We start from the raw sequence: 24,883 nt of genomic DNA, 5'->3' as shown, positions 1-24,883 counted from the left end.
TATTCTCTCTTTAATTAAATCATCTTTATAGATCAAATCTAATCTAAGAAACAAATTTGAAATTAAGTATAATTTCAAATTTGTTTCTTAGATTAGATTTGATCTATAAAGATAATTTACGCAATTCAGTAGATAAATTTACGTGAAAACTGCAATTGAAATAACACATTGATTTAACTTGATTTAACTCGCGAAGAATAAATGCATCAGAGTTTAAAAGTGGACAATATTTATGTCTCATCTTCGAAATTAAATCGAAGTGTCCGAAGAGAGAGAATGTTCGTTCTTTTACATATTCTCGAAGAAGACACGTTTTCGCTTTTAATATTTTACATTCTCAGCAGATAGACGTTTATTCATCTTCCGTTTATTCTCTCGGCCTCAAAGCGTTCTAGTTCTTCGTTCTTCTTTACGAAACGGAAGTGATATTCGCCCGAGTGTCCATCTTCACGGCGCATTGCACGCATAAAGACAGATATGGCAGTCGAAACAAAACGTGAAAAAAAAAAGCTGCCCAGTTAACCCAGTTTCTTCGCTATCAATCATCACACGGCATTCTGCGGCACATGAGGTGCTGATAGAATTTCTGATGGAGATTGAAAAAAGATAACTCTCACGTTCAAATTATAGGAAACGCTTTCAAAAAGTTTTAAGTTTTCCGAAAAAACCGCGCGATTTTATGATTCTACGATAAAGTTCTAATTAATCATTTTTAGATTTAAGAATTTGATTTCCTTTTTGATATCCTTTGATATCCTTTCTCTTTTCCTTAATATTAAGTACATTAAATAGTTAGATGTGAGAATGTAAAATTCTTATAATGAATTTTTACTTCTGAGTACTAAGTTTACTTCAAATTATTATAGATATAAATTTTCTCCTTTTCAATGTTCGTTTATGTTATAAAATTAATTTTACAAAATTTGTAGCTTCTATCTTTTCTAAAACATTATTTGTGATTGGATATTATAATAAATTATTACTTTTCTTTGCTTATATAATAACAAATGTAAAATGCTGACACAAGTTGCTAACATGACAAGTGAAATGGGCATATTTCATAAAAGGTTATCGGGAAAATTGATATTGAATTTATAGTGAATTAAACATTGCTGACAATACACGCAAAATTATCTCGATGTCCCTCTTCTTTTATTTTTTTTATGAAGCCGCAGAATAATAACTGTTATCATTTCAATTTTGATTTCTCTTTATAATAAAAAGTTACTTTTGTTTTCCTTGACAACACGTTTTTATATTAAAACTATGCTATCATTATACAAACTCGAAAACTCGTTAAACGAAAACGTGTTATTTTACGAGCTTGATATTTCAATGAGTTTGAAAAAACGAATTTGAACGGGGTACTCGTTGCGACAAACGAAACATCATAGAAAAACGCTGCATAAGAAATAAAAACGTCGTATAAAAACAGTTCGGACAAAGTTGAAAAAAATTGAAGAGGCAGCGAGGTCGCGCGTATTAAATCCGTAAAGCCGTGCGAAACTATAATGATGTTACGAGATCGAGTTCGGTCCGAATTTCGAGCCGGGCGATATGTCGGGGTTATGGGGAAAAAGAGAAGCGAACGACAACCTGGTGAAATTCGATGGTGTAAGAATCGCGCGAAAGAATCGTCGCGATCGATCCACTTAATTCTCTCCGTTGCCGCGTCGGATCGCGTTTTCCACGTAAGCGCCTCGCAAATCGCGCGAACCTGCCTCTTCCTTCCCTTGGAAGCGCGGAATTATTCAAAAACCGCGATATATATGAATTTCTCGCCGCCGATGAAACGCCGTTTCGATGAACCGTTTCGGGCTCGCCAAAGAAGGACAAACTCGAGAGGAGTACACACACCGACGAGATGTGCGCGACACGCGCTCGCGCCCGGCGCCCGGTGCGCTTTCGCAATCAGCGCGCGCGAACGGAATAAAAGGGTTAAAGCCGTTGTAAAACGTTCGCCTGAAAAAAAGGGGCAAAAATAAATGGGTGACCCGGTTTCCCCCGTTATCAATCATCGGCCGGGCAATTCGGTGCGGGAGGCAACGGCCAAGGCAGGTAGCGACCGACGTTGGAAATTCTTTCCAACAACGCAAATCGCGCGTGCGTTGCATATTTCGCGGCTCGCCGAGATACGTCGCCGACGATGATTACGATCTTTCCTTTTTTTTTTTTTTTTTTTACCTTTTTCAAAGAAAAAAAAAAATAGACCGCGAGAGTGCATTTTTCGCTCGTCTGTCCGTCCGTCTCTCAAAAAGTTACGCTCGTGATCCGTTACAATCGAATCGCCTCGCGTGTACGTGTCTCCCCTTGCGAAATATTAGTTAGATTGCATGCGACGCGGGAGAGAGAGGTCGGGAATAAAAAAATAGTAATTTACGTGAGGGCGCGTAAAAGGGCGATGCGTGTCTCGTCGCCCGGGGGTAAGCCGATTGTGCATCGATGTTGGCATGTGTGCGCGCGCGCGCGCACGAGAATTCTCAATAATATCCGTACTAAAATAATACTTGTATTCGCGGAAGTTGTCATGTCGATAGGAAATCGCATCACGTCTGTCGGAGCGCGTCATTCCGTCGTCTACCAAATCGTACCGTTCGCCGCGCACGGTCCATATTGCTTGCGGCTGGCAATTTGTCGATCCTCTATAAAGTTGACGCGCCGGGTCGATAATGGAAATATCGGTTCAAATAGAATTTCATCTTTCTTTATCCACGTTTAACAAATTCCTACGATTTCTCCCCCCCCCTCCCTTCCTCCGTTGCGCTAATATAAACAGAGTTATTTAATTTACAAGATATCAATTACTTGATTCCCTTCTCTTCCTAAGATCTAACAAATTTATAAAAATAGAGAAAAAGAGGCGAATTAATTTTTTAAAATTTATTTAAATTAATCAGACGTCCGTATTTTTTCACCGGATTAATTTTTCGATAAAAATAATTGTGTGTTTGATAAAAATACACACTCCTAAATGATTATTTTTATATAATAAATGTCATATATAGAATATGCAATAAAGTGATATATATATATTTTTTTGTATGAAATTTAATAAAGCCCCGATAATGTGCGTTAATTCATCATCGCCGAAAAAATATCCATCGACATTCGTGACACGTTCGACAGAGGTAGGCAGCAGGGAGGTTTGCGAATTGCGAGATTTCTGGGAGGTTGGCGCGACATCGATGGTTTTCTGATTGACGAGCAGGCGCGGAGCGCATATCAAAAACAGTATTAATTAGCCGTCGAATCGCCGTTGATTTTCGACAAAGCGCCATGCCGACGTAGTTATAACGCTGCTATTCGAACGGCTGTGTTTATCAATTAGCCGTGGTGCACATGCTTGCGTTCAGGTTACGCTTATACACACAAACAAAAAGTCGGCCAATCGCGTTAATATCGCGATTATCGATCGTGTGGCGGAACTGCCCGTTTCAGATTTCGTCCATCGAATTTTCGCAAAATTCTTTTGTTCCTAATTGCATAGACCGCCGCATATTCATTAAAAAAAAAAAAATATATATATATATATATATATATATAATATTTATAATTGATTAATTGTATATTGACTACGGACTACGGACTTTGATTACAACGGTAACCAAGGAAAAAGTAGCTGAACAGGATCGTCGTGTTTAATTGCCGTCGAGTGGTGCACTTCGCGGCTTAGGACGATTGTATTTAACGATCGGGTTTCTTTATCGAGAGAGGGCTTCTCGAGATTCGTACTTCGTTCTATTCGCGAGGAAGGAAGAAATCTAGAAGCGAAACAGACAGTGAAGGGAGAAAGAAAGAGGGGGAGCTCCTCCGAAGGAATGGCGATCAGCTATTCCCACCCCGAGGATCCGCTGAATATGCATGAAACAATCGCGTATCTCATGCAATTAGCCGAGGGAAATCTTTTTCCTTTTCTTTTTCTCTCTATCTGTCTCTGTTATTTCTTTTTTCTCCCGTCTCCCTTTCCCGCGTATCTCGCGCCGGTTTCGAAACTCTTTCTCTCTCTCTCGCGCGCGCGCGCGCGCGCGTCCGTTCTTTCTTTTCTCTCTTTCGCTCAGTCTGTTTCTATCTTCTGGCAACGAACGGTGGAAAACTTGCTCTAATCAGAGCGCATTTGTGATTTCCGCAGGCAAGCGCCACCGATGCAAATTGCATTTTGAATAACGCTGACACCGTGGACGCAGCCCAGTTCGTCGACCGAAACGCGAACTCCTATACCCTTTACTTCACTCCCCCCCCTATCATCCCAACGAACTCTCTATCCTTCCTTCTTTCATTCTTCTATCTCTCTTTCTTCATCTCTCTCTCTCTCTCTCTCTCTCTCTCTCTCTCTCTCTCTCACACACACGTCGTTTTCTCGTTGTAATCGGAACGATATACGACATACCCACACTTTTTTCCATCACACAGGCGGCTTTTGTAACGCTTTTAGTTACATCGCCGGATTTACTCGCAGCTGACGGGATTATCTTTTTAATTCTCTACACGTGCACCCCGCAAAACCGACGCGCGCTGATAAATCGCTATTAGAGGGGAATTGCTGATGTGCGGCTTTTACCATTTTCGCGAGTTTTTCCATTGTAGCACGCGATTAAGAATTTACATCGATTACCTTCGCTATTTACCTGGAAGATATTGTATTTTTATACAATTGTATTGGAAATATCGGTGATCATCGTGTATTTGTTACAAATATAGCAGACATATACGGATATTATAATCGTGATATAAAATTTGTGGATTTGTTATATAGATGGATTTGTTATATCACGTACGATTATCAGACAATTAATTTTATACATTTAACCATTTTACATGAAATACCAAGTCGCTTCCTTGATTATTCTAACAGATTTCTCCCACGTTATATCCATATTCTAATATATCCGGTCTATGCCTAGCAAAGGTCTGTCCAGAATCTGCTGGAATAATGTCATATCCGGTGAGGTGTCTGCCTCTCTTCTAATAAAATGCCTTTAAAGATTAACCCAGCGGAACAATCTCTGTAATATAATTAATAAAATTGCCTATTTATATATACTTAATACGCAAGTATAAATTATTATCAGTTTAATAATATAATTTTAGTTGCTAAAGGGTCTGTCGTGAAAATTGACGGAAGTCTGGAGTAATCAGGTTAGTCGCGGCTTAGAGTTTCAGCTTTTACAAGTCACCATGGCAATTATCGTCTGTAACGAGTGCAATTGTTAAATATAATAATACTTAGTAACAATAATCCGTTTCAACTTATTCAGTTTTGCCCGCTTCAGTTCCGAGCTCTGCCGCGGCGGTACATAATATTCCTCTTACTTACAGCGCCGTCGTGCAAGTGCCAATGGGTTGACAAAGAAATATTTGAACATCCACGCGAATCCTCCTCCAGAAGTCCTGTAATTGTGCGCTTTGAAGTCCTCGACAAACACGCCTTTGCGACGCGAAACGTGCGGCCTCCAAATCGCGTTTTAAACGCGGTAGTGAGAAACTTCGTCCAGGTGTAACGCGTCCGAGCTTTCAGCCCAGGGGGAGGGGGGAGGGAGGGAGAAAAACTCGTGGGGCGATCGCGAAAGCACATTTCCGTTGACTCCGCAAACATTTTCTCTCGCGCGCGGACGTGTTTTTATATTTTTCCGACGACCCTTCCTTTTTCGTCGGGAAAAGAGCACTCTGACGACTCGCCGCTGTTCTTGTGTTCTCAAGAAACATCCATCCGCGAGTGCATCTTACCACCATTGTGCCTTCAATTAGATGTCTTTGCGCTCAAACATCGCGGTAAGTCGTTGTTGCTCGTAAAAAGTGACGCGTGTCGTCAAAAGAAATGAAAATTGTGAATATCGGCTGATAGCAATGGAGTTGAAATGACGTGTCACTCGTCAGATGTTAGATATTTTGATTTTTGATGTTGCATCGGACAATTTATCATAATAATGTTTATATTGATGGAACGTGTGTTAATTTTTTGTTTGTTTTAGAAAATCTGAAAACTATTGGAGAAAGGAAAATTAATTTCTGTAATTGGATTAATTTTTACAAATTTATTGAAAGTTAATTAAAATAATCCTCCCCCCCCTTCCCTCATATTTTTAAGATTATGTTTAATGAAACATTGTCTTAAGAGGGAATTGCTTTTAAGAATTGTAGAGTTTTGAAAAATGATTCGCATCATTGAGACTCGCTGAATCGTAAGTTTTCCAATATGAGGAACGAGAGTTTGGTTCCTAGACTACTAACGTAGTGGCAGATGGCACACTTCCAATTGGACTACTATGTCATCGATTTGTCGGCAACAGATATTCCAGCTTTCAACATTACCCGACGTTGTCATTTATTGAAAATAATGCGCATTTCGGTACGCGTGAACACAAAGCGAATTAACTTTTACGGTCTCAGAGGTCTAGCTTGGAAATTAATTGAATTATATTCGTTCTTTTAGAAGAAGAAAATTGCGTTTAGCTGCAGTGAAATTTTTCGAGACTATCAGAATGGATTTTCAGTGAAAGTAGCCTCGAACACGGAATGTAGTCTCGCTCTTCTTGTTTCACATTGTTTATTATGAAATGTTCCTTTGTCTCTGCTGCGCACGCTGATATTAATTTCCAGTACTATGCATCTCATATCTCTATATGTGCGTAAGAGAATGTGATATTATGGCTAAAAAAGGTACGGCGGCGCCGTATAATTTTGCGCGTTGCAATCTACCCTTATGCGTTTGAAAAGATATTTTACTATATTACATCGCGGATATTTTTGCTTTATAAGGGGTTAAACTGACTCAACGCGTCAGAAACACGTTGCGATATAGAATTCATATAGAATTATGTATGTGTTTTACGCTAGGAACTAATTGAACGGTTCTTTTCAGGCCAGCCCGGTTAATTTCACAGCCTTTTTCGAGTCGTCTCACGTTTCGATTGACATTTACAGAACTCACAACATGCGCGCCGTACTTAGCGTAATACCCGTTAGACGCGTTACAGAGCAAAGCATACCGTTTGTACGTGACCGAGCGCTCGTTAACGAACATTACCCCGACCTCGGGAGGCGAGATATGGGCTAAAATTGATCCGTGCTATGGTCCGCGAGTGCGAAAGGGTGGAGTCGCGGGGATTTAGAGGGTCGCGCGACTCGGCACGGCAGGGTGGCGCGAATCCGCTACGATGACGTATGGCTTTATGTACCCTCTGAACCCTCCCAATCATTTCGAGCGAATTAGCGCCTGAGAACTTTTGACGGACGCGGAGAAACACGCGGGGTAGTGATTATCGCCGATTAAATGTTTCCATGTGTACTGATGAGACATACGTGTGTATCTATCTTTGTATGCGCAGTTGTACATGCGACGGGACCACGTGCGTTTGAACGAAAACTTTGATTTTACGCTCCGAGTCACGCGAGTCACTGCCAAAAAAATTCCAGCGTGAAATTTGCTCTCCTGAGATCCTTTCTATTTCTCTCTTTTGCGATCGCGTATCATTCGTCGGCACCGTTCGTCGAAGAAGGGAAGATTATTAGAATTTATTATACCGGATGACGATCGGTAACTTAATATATGTCTCGAATTCGGTCGAGTGCAATCACACGTGAAAATGCCTCTGTCATGGATAATGGAAACCGCTGTTCGTGTATTAAAGGACCTTGTAAAAGTTTCCTCCTGAGATATCTGCCTGGCTTGTCCTTAAGTGACTCCTATCTTGTTTTAACTTGAGAAAAGCTTAATTCGTAAATACTTTTAATCAAAACAAGGGAATGCTGTGTAATGGGCTGTAAAAGGTAAAAACCTCTCAAAGTTAAATCGGTATTCCTATCTTTGCGACAGCGAGAAAACCTCGCAAAACAAATTGTAGAGTTTTAAAGGTAGCTACGGACAATAGTCGTACTAAGAAACAAGATGTCAAGTTGTAACAACCAGACTGCGGCGTCAAATGAAAGATCCGCTGACTCGACTATACAAGCATCTACTTTATGTTAAATGCTGATCTGCTTTATGTTTAAAAGCTTATTAGTTCATTTGAATTTCATAGAAAATAAGGACAAACAAACACTGAGAAAAAAAATGCTGTTGAATCAACAGCATTAGTCTAATTGGAAGTAATTTTGTTGTTTGGCATTATTAATGAAACGAAGATCTTGATTATTAAAACAAGAGCATGATATACTGTTTCATTAATAATGTCATTGAACAAAATTATTTTAACAAAATTATTTCCAATTAGACTATGCTGTTGATTCAACAGCATTTTTTTCTCAGTGAATATTCAGCCTTATAAAAAAAAATTAATATATTAAAAAATAGATTAAAGAATATTAGCAAAATCGAATATACATATTCGAAGAAAATATTTAAAATCGATTAAAGACTCATGTCTCATTGAACATTTTTTTCGATTTTATTTTTTCTTTTTGTTTCCTCGCGAGGAAAAGAAAAACCATTATCACCGAGATCCACGGCCTGAATATTCTTCTTGTAAGGAATTTCAGTGAGGGGATGAGATTCTATCGTTAGTCAACGACCTATCATCGATTCAGACCGAGGTACAGGCCGATTCCTAGCCGAACGCATAAACATTCCGATGCAGCGACGTGAAAGAGGAAACCGAAGTGCGACTCGTCGTACGACGTGTCAGACGTGTTGCTAGAAAGACTCCCGGCGGATTCGAAACGGGATTCAATTTCCCGAAAGACGATCCTCGTCCCGCCGAGTTTCGCAACTCTCGCGCTATCGGCTTGACGGGCGGACGAGCGAGGAGGTAACTGAGAATGTAGCTCTAAGAGAATGCGGAGTGTGGGATGCTGGATAGACGGGCGACAGAAAGAACAGGGATAGGGCAGAGCGGGAAGGGGGAAGGAGGGAGGGGGGGGGGTATGCAGGAGAATGAGATAGAACGCGAGAACCGGAAGTTCGTCGTGAATCCACGAATCGCAATGCGGGACCGCGTCTCGGCCGGCGCCGGAAGTCTTTTAGAAGTTTGATTAAACTTCGACCGCGTGCGGGGCGCGTGCTCCTGAAACATTGGTCGTTCCAGATTGCGGAGAGAGGCGGGGACAGATAAAAGGCTACGCGCGACAAGGTAGGGCATGAATTTTCGAAATTCGAAGGAAAAGTCCGGTGAAACGGCGGCTTGGTTGGAGGTTGAAAGCTACTGTGACGAGAAAATATCTGGGAACGAGAGAATTATGATGAATCGAGATAGATATTTCGAGAAATAGAATGAGAAGGAAAGAGAAAACCAATATATATTTTATATAATAATATCTCATATCGAGTAACACTCAACCTGATAAAAGCAGCGGACATGTACAGAAATTTAAAAACTTTCTTTTTTTTTTTGTTAATAGTAATAATTTTTTTTGAAGACGTATCTTCAATTTATTTGGAATCTCTTTATTATTCAGGAGAACTTATAGCTATGGCATCACCTCATGATTCTCCATTACGATAAGGTTCTTCCTTACATTCGCATAATCTATTATGTCGTTAAATAGCCTGTGATCCCCGGCCGTGTTGTCCCCCGTAAAATGTCTGTGCAGTTAAATCGAAACTCTTCTGGTCACTTTTTAATGAAAGGAAGGGACTTCACAGGGATGAGATCGAATGATAAAGGCAGGACCGGAAGATTCTGTGGATACAAGAATAGAGATGCCAAAGATATAGGAACGGAATTCTAATAAGTTGCGAGACAGTCCGCGTGCAATGTTAACCGAGTTTAATGAGAAAACATGGAAGAAAAGGATAGTCCGTAGTTTCCAACTATCTCTCTGTTCAAGTTTCCCATGAGAATGTTTGCGCGATATTGGATGTTATCCCAGATGCGCTAACTCCAGGATCAAATACGACAAATGGGAAAAGTTAAGATTAACGAGCCAAAATGAATATTTCTCATATAAAATAAAAATAATACATCTGCATGCATACGAGAGTAGAACGCGAGAACGAAGATGTGACAAAAAGCGTAACTTTCTTCATCTTTTCTCTCGTCTTATTTACTTTTTATAATGGAGAAAATGGTAGTCCGTCAATCTAAACTTTACTTCAATTCTATATATCATACAATTTAAATTAATAATTCAATACGTTATATAATCTGATTAGCGTAAAAAAAATTTTTAGCATATTTTTAACGTAACAGGGTGAAAAATTATACATAAAAATTATACGCATTAAATTATTTTAATCTTTTGAAAAGTCATGAAAGAATTTCTTCCAAAGTATGTACATAACTCATCTACTTTTGTATTCACGGTTTTGTATTTCACGATTTTCACGATATTCACGATATCCTTTAAACTCATTCACAGTTAAATAACGTCGTTATCTTTATAATTCGCGTTTCATCGCGTGATTTTTGTTATGGATGACGTTTTTGCATGCGCAGCGAGAAAAGAGTCGGAGATATGAATTTTCGAGGTTGAATCTGAGAGCCCGAGATACCTGTGAGTGTATCTAAAAATCTCCAGGAAACGAGATTGCGCAACGGGAGAAAGTACCGAGGAAGTATCTGGAATTTAAATGCGAGGTATAAAGCAAAATGAGTTTTACATGAGGCGATGAAGTCGCTGCTGATGAAATGGACACTCTTTCGCCGCAACTGGTGAAACATTCTGCTTAAGATGAAATATACTAGGAGTAAAAAGATAAACTCGTTTACGTTGGTCCGCCATCGTAAAAAATATAAGTACGATACATATATAAATATATATAAATATATATATATATATATATATATATATATAAAATTATATTATTGTCATAAATGCATTTTATTCTTATTTTATTCTACTTCTTCATTATGTTTCATGTTTCTCTGAGTAGACAGTAAGAGACGATGATATAATTTTTTTGCTGTACATCTCGAGGAGTTTTAATAAAAGCGAAAAGAAAATAAATGTTAATTGCTTGTCGAAAGAAAAATCTGCAAATCCAGAATTATCAGCCGCTCGAGCAGTCGCCTTAGTCTGCCAACGCTGCCACTGATTTAAAATTCAAACATAAAGCCGAATGAGTTCTCTATGCAAGCCGGTGAAGTCGTTCCTGATGTAATGGACACTTTCTGACAGTACTAAACGGGAATAGCAGCTACACTCGTTTCCGCGGAAACGAGAAATTTAAAGTATGAGGATACTCGTCTGCCCGTGTCGTCGGTATGAACAATATGGTAGTGTTTGATGAAACAACCGACGCAGTCTTCCTTTCCCTTGTCTTACTTGGTAGATATAAATTTATCATTTCGCAGTTGTTATCAGCCGACAAAAGACGTACGAGAGAGGTCATAAAAAATAATTGAAATTCGTGCTTTTATCGTGATGTAAAAAATTCACGACAAGCTTGGTCAATGGAAAATTTTAAAGAGACCCCTTTTTTAAAGGGTAATGTAAACATATATATCTTCGTACGCTTACGTGTTCTAACCGAGATAATAGAGGACGCAAGTGTGCATGCATGTGTGATTTATCTTCCGTCTCTAATACTTGTTTATTCAGAAACAACCAACGAAACTTCGAGGCAACACAATCTACGAGGAGTGGACGGAAAACTGCAGTGAACGATTTGAAAGTCCGACGGTAAGGCGGAATGACTTTTTACGTGGAGAAAAGTCTAGCATGGTTCTGCTCTCTGCTAGCACCTGTTGGCATACAAATCCCATAAACTAGATTTTCCGTTCGCAAACAAGTGGGAGCACTTAAGTAATTGCTACATTCTTCTCCAGCGAGTTTCTGCGGAACAACCGCATCTTTTATTTTCAGTCCTCGTTTGTCCTGAATTCGTTAAGATTTCTCACTCGTAAAAATTTACTGCCGTGAGGTTGCTCTTACTCAGAGTATTGAGTTGAGAAAGAGCACTCACACAGACTCGTTTGGTGTAGCGCCGTTCTGTAGTGTAGACCAAAATATTTAAAGTTCATTCTAACTCGATGTCATTTCTTGCTCATTTGCCGTTTCTGTCTCCGTCGACTTTTTCTCGAGAGAAAGATTCATGAAAGATATACTGCGAGCTATATACGGAATGAAATGCTGTTCTGAGAACAGGAAACGTACGTTAAAGAAATTTAAATCTTAAACTTATCGTAAAAGGTGGAATGGAAAACATGGTAGAACTGACACGACAAAAAAATATCTATTTCTATCTGTGATATACGAAACAGAAAATAACTGATAATAAATTCTGGGAATTACATGAACGTGTATAAATTTCCGAAGCTTAGAAACCGCGTTCTAGAGAAAAATAAGGATATATTTCTTAAAATATACCGCTGAATTTCAACATTTCCTTTCATTTATTACAATACTAATAAAATATGATTTACTGTTATGCGTCTCTCATGTAAAATTAATTATGGATATAAATGCCTAAATGTGAAGTTATTCGGTACATTATAGCCTATGTGAAGTTTATTATTCGGTACATTGTAAGAGCTTTAATGTCGCGTGATGATTTGATTTAGAGATTGCGCGTAATTGATATTCCTTTCCACAAATGGTTTGTGCGGCTCGTTTGATCCTGTGACTGAGGCAGAAAATATTGACGAAACTATACGGGGGTTTCCATGTTAATTGAATCATCGAGTTAAACGATTTGCGGACAGTCCGTCCATCTATTCCTGTATGCGTGTTTGCGTGTATGGTGTGCGTACACCTATCGAATTATTTCCGTTCGGTTTCTGGGGGCTGGGGTGCATACGTGAATTGCGAAAGCGAAAATATTGCATCCCGGTTATAACAGCCGCGAGTCAAGCTCAAGGACAGGATTTATCGTGAAACTCTTGTAAACGTCGATCCTGTGACATACTATTGCAATACCCGATGACTCTCAGCAATACAAAGCTACTTGATATACTTTTTGGCGTTCCGCTCCGTGCGAATGCGATTGGAGGATTAAATGCGACGCGCTGTTTGCTTTCAATATTTATCGGTGCATCTCTATAGACGCTTTGTTATGTAACGTTGCATGTGACACAAATTAAATTAAAAAAAAAAAAATTCTTCTCGCGCATTTTATTATTTTTATATATTTTTCTGTGACAAATGCATTTTATTTATTTGTGCCAGGAAAGCCTCAATATATGATTGAATTGTCATGTTTCGATTTTTTAAAGACCATTGTTTAGTTTCAGAAATTTAAAATGCATAACGTGTCAATACTTTCTCTTTGTCAGGTATTTTTATTACATCTTTTTAAGTTACTAACTCATAAAATAAATTGATGAAAATTCCGTGCGTCTGTTCGATTGATATGTCAATTACGTGGCAAGAGGATCTTCGAAACTGCAATTTAATTAGAATCGACTTTTCCTTTTTTTCGCAAGATGTCGAAAGCTTTTCAAATATCAATATTAGAGTAACTGACGAAAAGTGGAACAAGTTTGAATAGAAATTTTTACGCGAGAAAATCAATATAGTTTATTTTTAGCGATCATCGATTCCACAATTAATCAATCGAAGATTTATGCTTTTGATTGATCGTGTGTATTTCAACAATTTATTTATAAGATATTTATAATTTATAATATATAATTATTACACATTTCCTATAATTAAGAACACTGAGAAAAAAATACATATAATAATTCTTGTAAAATCTCTTAGATATATGAAGATACGTGACTCATGGCCAGCGAACGAATGTCGCGGCGAATAAATGTCTGTGAAGTGAATAAATTCAAATGGATCCCTCGTAAAATAGTTTCCCGCCTCTCTGCACGTCCCTCGTGCCTTTTTTTTTTATGTCCGTCGGTGGTTTTACGGCCGCGGGTATAGCTCTCGATGTAACGCGTGTGTCGTAATGACACGATGGCGAATCCCGTTGACCACGCGACGCGGTGTCGGCTCGGACGTTGACCGTAACTCCTGCTTTCTCAAACCGCGCTTAACACTTTGCCAATGTCATTACGTATAATACCGCTACATCCATATTAGATAGAAGAAAATCATGTTACATTGAAGAAATTTCTTTTGCCTACCGTTGAGGAAACGGTCTCGGGACGCTTTTATTATTTTTATACGATGAATTATTGCTCGCAAGAAATATAAAAGAAATTCAAGTTCTGACTGATTAATAGATAGCTTAAGTATCATTTATCTTGTATAATTAATGAAAATTTGATTAAATAAATCTCTTATTAGAATCTAATAAGTCCTCAATAGGAATAAAAATGTTATTATGAAAAATTTAGAAATAATTGTTGAATGAATTACACAAAGCGCCTCCGTGCAAAGCTATATCCTTTATCTTTACGCAGGTGACGTTTAAAGCGAACAAACACGAAATGGCTCACCGCTGACTGCGGTATCATCTACAAACTAAAATGTTACAGACTTCGTGTGCTCATAAAACAGAGTCCTGTAATCTGCTCTTGCAAGTCTAATACACAGCGAACTGCAACGAAAGTTTCAAAGTAACTGCTGTATGCTATCGGTAGAAACAGTGAAAGTGAATTGGCAAATAGGATGGATCTGATCTTCACTGACGCATTTGCACATAAAGATATAATGTAATTTCAAATGGCGATGTTCGCGGAAAACGGCAGGAAAATTACGACGACTCGCAGCCTTCGCCGCATATGTCGCTTTTATGGCTCTGTCTCCGAGCGATATTTGCGATATTTGAGATTGAAATGGTGCATTCCGGTATATCAGATGTAATAAGATCTGGCTCGATTTAATTCTTATCTATTTAATGTCCCTCGATGATGAAGATCATCTTGGGACAATGTCACACCCATCCGTATAATAAATAAAATGAAAAAGAAAATATTATAGATATTATTAGATAAATAATATTAAATTAATAATATTATCTGAAATATATCGTTAAAATTGTTAACGCAGGTCGTTGTTTCGCGCATCAACGGAAATTACGAGGATTTCAAAAAAGCACATTCGCGCGTTTTTGCGCGACCGTCGACGCGACGTTCTCAGTGTTTTTCGAGACGACTCGCTCGAGGGTCCGCTCGAGCTCGGTGTTTTCGATGCAAATCGTCTCTGGTTACACAAGAGCGCGCCGCTCGTAATCCCTCCAACGCGTAGGGAAATTCAAATTATGCGTCGCAAAATGGAAATTCGTTGACCGCGTAAGAATACCGCGCTAATGGGGTTGGATAGACGACAGAGGATCGATTCTTCATCGGCGGCGATTTCTGTGACGAACATCAGTCGGTCAGGATAAACGTTTGTCGTATGTCGATTTTGCTTGACGACAATTCCCATGGGGGAGACGCGCGGAAGTAATATAGTTGAAATGGCGACGTATCGAATGGCGCACTAACTTTTGTCATGAATCTATTATGAGCTCTTCCTTCATTCTTGCGTTCGTAACAAAGTACCGCGACATCGTATCGCCATAGCTTTGCAGTTTTATGGCTTGTATTACGCGGAGATCAAGATACACGAACTTGTTACGCGGACATGGCGATAACAAAGTAAGTATATGGAAAACGATTCACAAAGATAGATACAAAATATTGTGGAATATGTCTTTTAACTTTTTAGCTTGAGCTAACTTGAGATTAAAAAGAGGAAAATTATGAAACATATGGCTTTAAATCAGAATATCTAAGATTTTTCTATGATAATTTCTACTTTGAAGTGTGTACATCGTGGAAGATTGGAAACGAGAGTAGATAAAGTTATTTGTGAGATGATGTCGATCGTACAATAGTCAAGTAAGAAGAAAATGATCTCGCGTATAAAAGATTTCTTTCGACGAATACGACGAACAATTGTCTATCCATTTATCTACTCGATGCGCTGAAAAGACTGCATTCGTTTCCAGCTTTTGTTATTCATTGTGCTGCGGTTTCCGAACAAGCACGAGAATATATGGAATGCATAAATCTGTTTAGCCATTGAATTCACTATGTTGACATTTACACTGCATACAACGCATAGTGCAAACCGATGTTTGCCGTACGAATGGTCAATTGATTTAATGCTGTAAAGACACACGCGTATGTTTTTATCGGTATGACATTGTTTGTCGTGAAACAAAAAAGCGTTAGCAAATGTGTTTCCATTTTATCGCAAATTTTTATTTGCAATCTCGTTATGTGAATTTACATTTTTCTGCTCCATATAATGGCAAAACGTAATGACATGATAATACGAAGGAGACGCGTTAGTATTGCCGCGGCGAGCGTAGAATACAATTTCGTCGAAGATTACGAGAGTTATCACTTATTTCTTCGTCCACTTCAGCACGCGATGTTCCAAGCACGATGCAAAGATGTCTCAAGCATGTAAATTCGTGATTAAGGACGTTACTTTCCATCAGAACTTTAAATTACTTCCGCTGTATTCACGGGGATTCAAAGAGATTAGAAAAAAAAAAAAAAAAAGAAAGAAAGAAAGAAAGAAAGAAGTCGAGAATATTTCATCGAGTCTAACGCCATCGTGCATTACGAGAAAGAAGTACTTCTTCTTTTTTTTTTTTTTTTTTTTTTTTTTTTTTTCGTATTATACTTTGTACCCGACTTGTACACGAGCGTGCGGCCGTATTCCGTATTAGTTTGAGAACCGGGGGAATTTCAAACAGTCCCATTAGGGCGCGGCGTGGTACCGGCCGATTTATAATTCCGTATGCACCTTGGAATTATTAATGCGAAAACTTTTCTGAGAATTGAGTCTCGGGCGTCCTAGAAACCGAAGGAAGGAAGGAAGGAAGAAAGGTGGATTTTCTGTGTAACGTCTCCTTCATGTTAACACATGGCTCTCGACCTGCCTTGCTTTACACGCAGCCACTGACCTGGTTGCATCCTTACATTGTACGCTTGATAAAGTTTATTTAGCGGATAAATTGAAAATTGACTCTTCCGGAAGTCACCGGAAGTCTTTTGTGAGAAATTCTCCACAGATATTTTTACGTGAGACGTCACGCGATACGTTTTCATTAGAAAGGAAAAATGCGTCAGTGTTATATGAGTAAATTGAGAATCCTTTATTCCACATCTCCTCTTTTTTAAAGTTACTAATTGTGAATGAAATAAATGAAACGTTGAGAACAGAAAAAGTACAAATGAAAAATCAGATGTACGGCTTTAAAGCGAACCACCACCGCGTCTCACTTTTGCTCCGCCACAAAAAACCGGCGAAACTTCTGAGATAGATCATATTAATATTAACTCCGTTTCGGACAGCGCAACTTTATTTCGCAGAGATCATAATTCTTTCGCGAGTAGAAAGAGTGTAAGACAGAAGGGAGAACGTCGGAGCCTCTCGACCGCGCCGAATTCCTCGGCTTGACTTTGTCAAAAGGACTTTCCGCGTCTGTGCGGCGCGTTTCTTTTCAAGTGGCTCGTAAGGAACCACTGTAGCAGTCCGAATTTCGAAGCGAAATAGAGAAAGTTCGTCGTACCAACGTAGAGTAGCATAGAGCGCACATCGGTACATAGTTCCCGTCGTTTCTCGCATCTCACACGCGCCCCGGTGTGTTTCCGGCACACTAACTAAAACTTCCGTAAGAGAGAGGAGGTGCACGGAGGTGCCTCCGATCGAAAGTAATTAAATCCGCAGCGGCACGCCCCACTCTCCCCTCCCTTTCTCTTTCCCACGTGTTGTGCCCTCGTTGTCTCCCTCCTCCCCCCCCCCCCCCCCCCTCCGCGTGTTGCGTCATGCGGCAGAACGAAAAAAAATAGATCAGTTAGCCAGATGCTGTCTATTATTCGGGAAATACCGTATTCGGCCATTCGCGACCTTGTGGCGACGCTTAGAAAAAGTAATGCATAGAAAATGAGATAAATTTGCAATGCATTGTACGGAATTTTGCCGCGCGAGATGCAATGAAACATTCATGCTCTTCTTCCGCGCAGGAACGTAGGCCGACGTGTATCACGCGTTGAAAAAATCGCGAATATCTGTTAAAAAAATTGGCTTCTTCTGACGCATAACGTTTGATTTACAACACGTCGATACAACATGATTTATATATACGCCGCTGTTCGTAAGTTCGCAAAAAATATTAAAGAAATAACATCGACGCTAAAATAGTGATGCACAATTATTATTCTTCTGCAGAGATTTATTATAAAATATTGTTACATAATGTAAATAATGTATGTAACTTTCTAAAGTTTCTCTATTAAAGCTACAGGGAGCGTAGAGTCCACGTTTTTACATTTTTATTTAGCAGAGAGGATAATGTTTAAAATTTATTCTTTCATTTCTTTAATTTAAGAGTAGATCCCAAATTATATGGAAAAATTACATTTTATATATATATATATATATATATATATATATACTGAAAGTTTTTAATACTTATTATAAAAAGGGATTTATCAAATTATATTAAAATAAAATATATCTTCTTTATTCAATCTATGCTAAGAAATTAAAGGAGAAGCATAGTGCATAACATGCACAAATTATGAAAGATAGGTAGTTGATTTTTTTCGACGTGAAATATATTTTTATATCAGATTTCTCTTGAAATTATAAGCGAGACAGTAAACGTTTATATTTAACATTTTTATTAATGCATGAAATGTTATTTATGCAATTTGTGAAATGGAATATTTCTTTTATCAATTATTTAAATCATAATGCTATGCTGATGAATAAAAGTTACATCGATCAAGCACATAAAGATTTAAAGAATGAAATTTTTGTTCGTAAGAAGGGAAAAATATCTAGCGTTTGAAAGATGGAAATTCTGTGGAACGTGCAATCAATCCGATTACAATTGTAGGCCCCGAACGATCGAGCCGATAATCGAAGAAACCGCTGGTCTAGCCGCGGTTAGAATTTCCCGTAACAATGACGTGATTAATTCCTCTCTAATTGGCTGGCGTCCCTGCGCGAACGCGGCCGTCGTCGGCGTCGTCGAGTTCGGCGTCGACGTCGACGTCGGGCGCCGGCGTCGCCGTATAAAAGCGCGTCTCTTTATCCCGACGCTCGCCGGAACCGTAACGTTCGCACAAAGGGGGTAAAATTGTGATCGTATTTTTCGTTCATTCCCGCTGATCCGCACCTTCGCGCGCTCAACCGCTCCAGTACGTCGTTCCATTTTCGTCTCTCGTCACAGGGACTACGACTGCTACTGACCGACTCCTCTGTCATTCCCGGTTTTTATGCCGCCGAATCAGCGGATTTAGCCCCCCCCCCGTGTGTATGTGCGTGTGCACAGAGGGATAAACGCCACATAATCCGGCCGGCCGTGATTGCTATGTGACACGGCCGGGGATGTAGCGTACATCCGGCACACGGCAGGACCGCGAGTTCTGTCATTCGGTATTCGGCTAATCCGCATACCGGTCAGATTGGTCGAACCAGATGGAGGTCATTCCACAGCCTTTCCGTTTATTTCGGCGCTTTTTTTTCGCTCTCCTCCCTTTCATTCCTCCGTTTACCTTCCCGCACACTATCCTCATCCCTCTCCCGGCCTCGCCGGAATTCGCTCTCTGCGCCTCTCGCGAGTTTTTAATTCTCGCCAGAGGCTTTTAAGCGGATTAAAAGTACGGTACGAGTTAATTAGCATAACAGTTATTTAATAAGACGGCACGGTTTATCATGCACATTGGAATGGTTGCCACGGGAAAGCGTAGTTTCCGCCTCGACTTGATTTTTTTTTTTTTTTTTAAATACGTGTCTATTGACTTTTTTTTATATATATCAATTGTTATATATAATATATAGAAACGATAGATGAATGAAAGTACAGTGTGAAATTAATAACAATTTTTTTATTATCTCTAAGTAGTTCTTAAATCAATAATTTTTCTAAACTTAAGCAATAATTATGATTTCTTTCAAAATATTCAGGTCTGTTTTTATATAAAAAGCTTGTGTGTTTTATTTGTATCTAATTATTTTTGTACAATAATATTTTCAACTGATGCTGATGATTTATATTTTTTATTCTTGCATTATTGTATTATTTAACATGCATTTGTGTGTTTTTTATTCAAACGCGAATATTTTCCTATTATTATCCGATAATTCAGATGTCGTTTAAAATTTCCAAGAAAAAGTTGCTTTTAAAAAAAGATCCGAAAAAAAAAACGAAAGAGAAGGATCTCTTTCCATGTTGTTCTCGTTTAATTTTATTTGTTATGCATGTTATACGAAGTGCGCTACGAGCAAGAAAGCTGAGTGCACGCCGTCGTGGTCGCGGCTCGGATAATAAGAGTTATCAAAACACATCAGGACGAGTTAGAGCGAACGCAAAGAGTTATCAAAAAAGCATAACGGCCGTCGGAAACTTTACGAGCTTTTCGCGGCGATATTTTTCTTTCCTCGACGAAGTTTATCTCTGACCTATACCGCCGTTATCATTTCTTCTCGTCCTCCTCGCGGAAATCAATCGCGCGTATAATAAAGTTAGCCGCTGACGTAATGGCTAGGTACCGGAAATCGCCGCGGGGAAGACGGCGCGATTCTCTCGAATAACTCTGCGAGTTGCGAGGAAGAACATCCGGGCTCGGTTAATTAAAGCCTTTCTGATCGTTCTGGCCGCCATTGTCAGCTCTGCTGCCGTTGTCCTGTAAATCGACCGACATCGAGCGACATTTTTATGGATACGAGAGTGAGCCGCTCCGTGTTTATTCGGAATTTCCGTTTGTGTTATTCTTTACCGTTTTATTCGCATCGCCGACGTCGGGTTTTTGGCATTCGGGCTCTCGTTGTCGATGCCGATGTAAATCGCGATTGACGGACTGCCGTCGCGTACGCAGCGAACCGGTGATTTGACATATTTTTTTTTTTAAACACGTTTTGACTTCTCGCCAAACTATGACCTGATGTTGCAACGCGAATTTCTCCTTGGCTTTCTACTTCCCGTGACGTTTGATTCTCACCCGATTTTTTAGAACAACGTTAATTTAGATATACACAATTGTTGGCAAAAGTCAAACGTATAGAAGTGTTTATATTGTGTGCTTATTTTGTGTTTATACATTTTCGCATTTTCGTATGCGTTTTGTACGCGATATTTTCCAAGCGGATATTTTTCCTGACGAAGAATGAAAATATAATTTTACATTATGCGAAACATACTACGAGTAGTGTCACGAGAGAAAAGTTTGCACGAGTATCCATTTTCCCCCGTCACACATTTAATGATGGGAGAATAGTCATATGATATATATATTGCATAATATAGCTTTACAATGAATTATTCGTTATGAAAGGTATCCTACCTCTATGCTCTCTCCATCACATATCGAAAGTTATTCATTAAATTAATTTTAAATTAATCGTCGAGATATACCTACGCGATCAATAATACTTGCACGATCTTTTGTGTGTGTGTGTGTGTGTGTGTGTGTGTGTGTGTGTGTGTGTGTGTGTGTGTGTGTGTAAATGTAATTACGAAATGCAGACATTTCTGCACCGTGTGTGCAGAAAATCGTGCAATACCCGACGTATATCTTATATAACTTTTATATCGGGGAAAATTATGCAGTTACACCGGCGTTCGCCGTGAAAGCCGGTATTTGTCTTGGGATTTTGAACGTTACGTAAATTGCTTTTAGAAAAATCCGTGCCGGCGCGATATTGTGCCGGCGCGATTTTAATTACGCGCTCCACTTACGCCATTATAATTTATTTTCCATGTCGCCCCGGCTCGCCGTTTCGTTGGCCATAGAAATCCGGGCCGCAGCGGCAACAATATCGTTCCGACGGGTGCGCTTGTAGGTTTCGCACGAAACGCGCGCTGCGCCGGAATGTCGATTATCGGAACGTCTGTTTTCCGATCGAACGATTATCCGAGCCAAACGACGCATTCAGAACACGTGTTCGCGCTCACACCTACAACGTGTGGACAGTCCGGGGCAACAGCCCGGAGGGCTGGGACGGTCTCATTGTGTGCCATTGATTTTGCACTGCACTCTCGATAAACTGGCTAATGATCACCACCTATGCGAAATGCACTTCGCCGCGCTGCTCGCATCAAGAAGTGCTTCGTATAAATACGATTCGATTCGCACGAGATCGCAAATTTTATTCGCAAAGGTTTTCCTCCGTATTTCGCGAATATTTCACACAGCTACACACATTCGACAACGTGTATTATTTGTATATTATATATTGTATATAAAAATTGTTTTCCTATATTAGATTGGATATTAAGAAAAATCAAGTCGAGCTTGTTGTTAAATGATATAAGAAACTCATACTCCCTATACAAATTTCTGTGTAGTAGAAATCTGTAGTTATCCAATTCCTTTCGAAAGTATGTTTTTAAAAGCTGTGAGATAACTTTGATGTGTATGTGAAAATAGGTACGTGTACTTTCTTGTAATAAAACTTTTTGAATGGATATATATGTATCTTACATTGTTATCGGGCCAAGAATAATAACTCGTTAAAACCACTTTTGGAGACCTTCCAAAAGTTAATTTAGTTCAAAGAATAGCAAGAATATAAAGTTCATATATATTATGTTGCGCATTGATCTCATCGTTACGATTTACAGAGAGACGTTATTTCACATATATTATGACTTTACGCTATTTCCGTATAACGTTCGGCGAGTCGCATTAATTTCATCGTGGATACATCCGATTAAATGCAGCGCAGACAAAAATTGATAGTATGCGGAGGAAAAAGTCATAAATTGTACGGGATAAATGCTTTTATCGTAGGTTGAATGTTTAAAAGAGAAAAGGGAAGAAAGCGAGAGCCGTGTAATTTTTGTAGTCTTAAGACAAAAACTTGCAATTAAATTTTAATTTAAAAACTACATTTCGCGCAAGATAATCGTGTAGCTTTCGCGGTACTTAGTATCCCAGTAGACTCAATATCAATTTTTTTTTTTCATCAAGAGTTATGCAAATTTTTTCGATACGCGTTGTCGCTACATTTCCTTCTCCATTGATCAATACTTCTATTTTGTCAATGCTAACATGTAGTTTATACAGTTCTCAGCAAATCTTGGAAAACGTATTCGTAGAGCTCAGTATGTTTACATAAATGTCCTCGACCATTTTTCTTTTCGATAGGCTAATGTTACATTTTTATGCTGTGAAAATTTAAATGCGGAATCAGTTACGTTTACACGTATATACGGAACGAACGCATACTGATTTATAATTATCCAACACTACTGAGTTCCGTTTCAGTCGGATATCTTCTTATCATAAAAATAGCACTCTCGCTTTTAAATATCTGAGATTCATAGTCTTTTAGCTATATTCTCGTTAATTCTCGACTTTTAAATCAACGTTTCCTTAATGAAAAGTAATAAATTATAAGCTGTAATTTTCAACATTAGATATATCTTTAATAAAACCTTAAATTGAATTGAGAACTTGTAAGAAGTCATTTATAAAACTTATTCCACAAAAAATCTTAAAATTTTTTCATGAAAGATTAATAGAACATTTGTTTTTGCTTGAAAACGATTTCTGTCAATAATTTTGATATTATCCCTAAAGAATTAAAGAAAATACTATTAAATTAAAACTGAAAACTATAGAATTTAAGTTGTACACATATATATATATATATATATATAATTATTATTAATTATTAAGATTAATAAAAAAATATTAATTTATTAGGAGCAAAAGTAACCGCTTATAGAAAAAATCAATTAGAATAGAAATTTTGCTGACACTTTTTCATAATGCTGATACGAAAAATATTAAGACGTCGTTTGGTTGACATCAAAAAATGTGGAAGAATTCTGTGAGATTTGGTACGTTCGGCTTCTGTTAAAAAACGAAGTTCTTTTACACCCTTTATCTCACTTTGCCTCTTTCTCTCTTAGTGTTTCTCCAGCGGGGAAATGTAAAGCGAAGCCCAGCCATAGATCGATTTCAATTTAAAGACAGAATTTCGACCGACCCCTTCGTAATTGAATTAAAGGATCATCGTGCGGAAGACGTGGTCGGAGAAGCGCCGGGATTTAAAATTAAATCGATCGGACCTTTCGTCGACGGCGGGGTTTCTGCCGAAATGGAGAAACCCGTCCTTTCTGCCATCGGCGAATGGCGCAGCCCTGATTGAATGGCGACTTTGAAGGATTTTTACGAAATTGGCATCAACGTGACGCCTCTTTTTTTCTTCTAAGCATCGCAACATAAACGCTTTTCCACTGATTGTTGTGCGATCGCGTATAATGTCGTGAAATTAGTGTTACTGCAAAAAGCAGGTTTCCGAAGGAAAATTCACAGCGTACGTTTGAGAGATTATACGGCGAGGAGATCAAAGGGAACATTTGTTACACTTATTCTTTTTAAGATTCTAATCTCGGTTATTATCGGTTATCGGTCACGACTCGATTTTACAAACTTCACAATATTGCACGATCTTAATGGAGAAATCGAATTGTAAAGTACACGATAATCAATGTAACTTCTTAAACTCCTTTCCGAACAGATACTGTCGATTTCTGTGTCAGTCAAGCAATCGGAAATTCGAAGCCTATATAGTCAAGCATTTGGACCAGTTTATGAGAACAATCGAAACTTTGTATTCAAAGTTGCCTCGATCTCTTGTACGGACTGTTCGTGTCCGTACACTTCTCTGTCCCACAAACGTCTATCTGATTTGTTCTTTCATCGCTTAACCTTAATCATCAAGGATTAGAATGTTATCCTAAGCTGCGGTAGCCTACGTAGTCTCGAATATCATGCGGTTATGATAGATTTTGACTTGATTGTCAGTCGATTGCACAAATCAACGTCACAGTCTCCAATATTAATTAGCAACGGAAATAATAGTAGTAAAATCAACGAGAAACAATGCCGAGTCCCACCATCCACTTGTTACGAAAGTTTCTTCTTACCGCCATCCGATCAACATCGCTTCTTAACCATCTTCTCCTGTCTGTTTCACTTCCAACTTTGAAAAGCTCCCAAGCTTAATGAAGAACGTTTTGCGAATTATATCGCGCTCTCGTGTAAAATCTTCGTCAGTTACGGTTTTACTCAAAACGTCATTATATTTGGTT

General features: G+C 38.8%; 1 protein-coding gene across 5 annotated transcripts in view; it reads left to right on the top strand.

The window, feature by feature from the left end:
• LOC105422499 (kin of IRRE-like protein 3) overlaps window positions 1-24,883 on the top strand; it is a 151,970-nt gene that overhangs the window by 1,960 nt on the left and 125,127 nt on the right. The window lies entirely within an intron of this gene.

The sequence above is a fragment of the Pogonomyrmex barbatus genome, unplaced genomic scaffold, assembly GCF_055798465.1.
Source record: "Pogonomyrmex barbatus isolate J1 unplaced genomic scaffold, ASM5579846v1 scaffold3, whole genome shotgun sequence".
Classification (NCBI taxonomy): Eukaryota; Metazoa; Arthropoda; class Insecta; order Hymenoptera; family Formicidae; genus Pogonomyrmex; species Pogonomyrmex barbatus.
The sequence above is the reverse complement of the archived record's forward strand: the minus strand, read 5'-3'. Positions and strand labels throughout refer to the sequence as shown.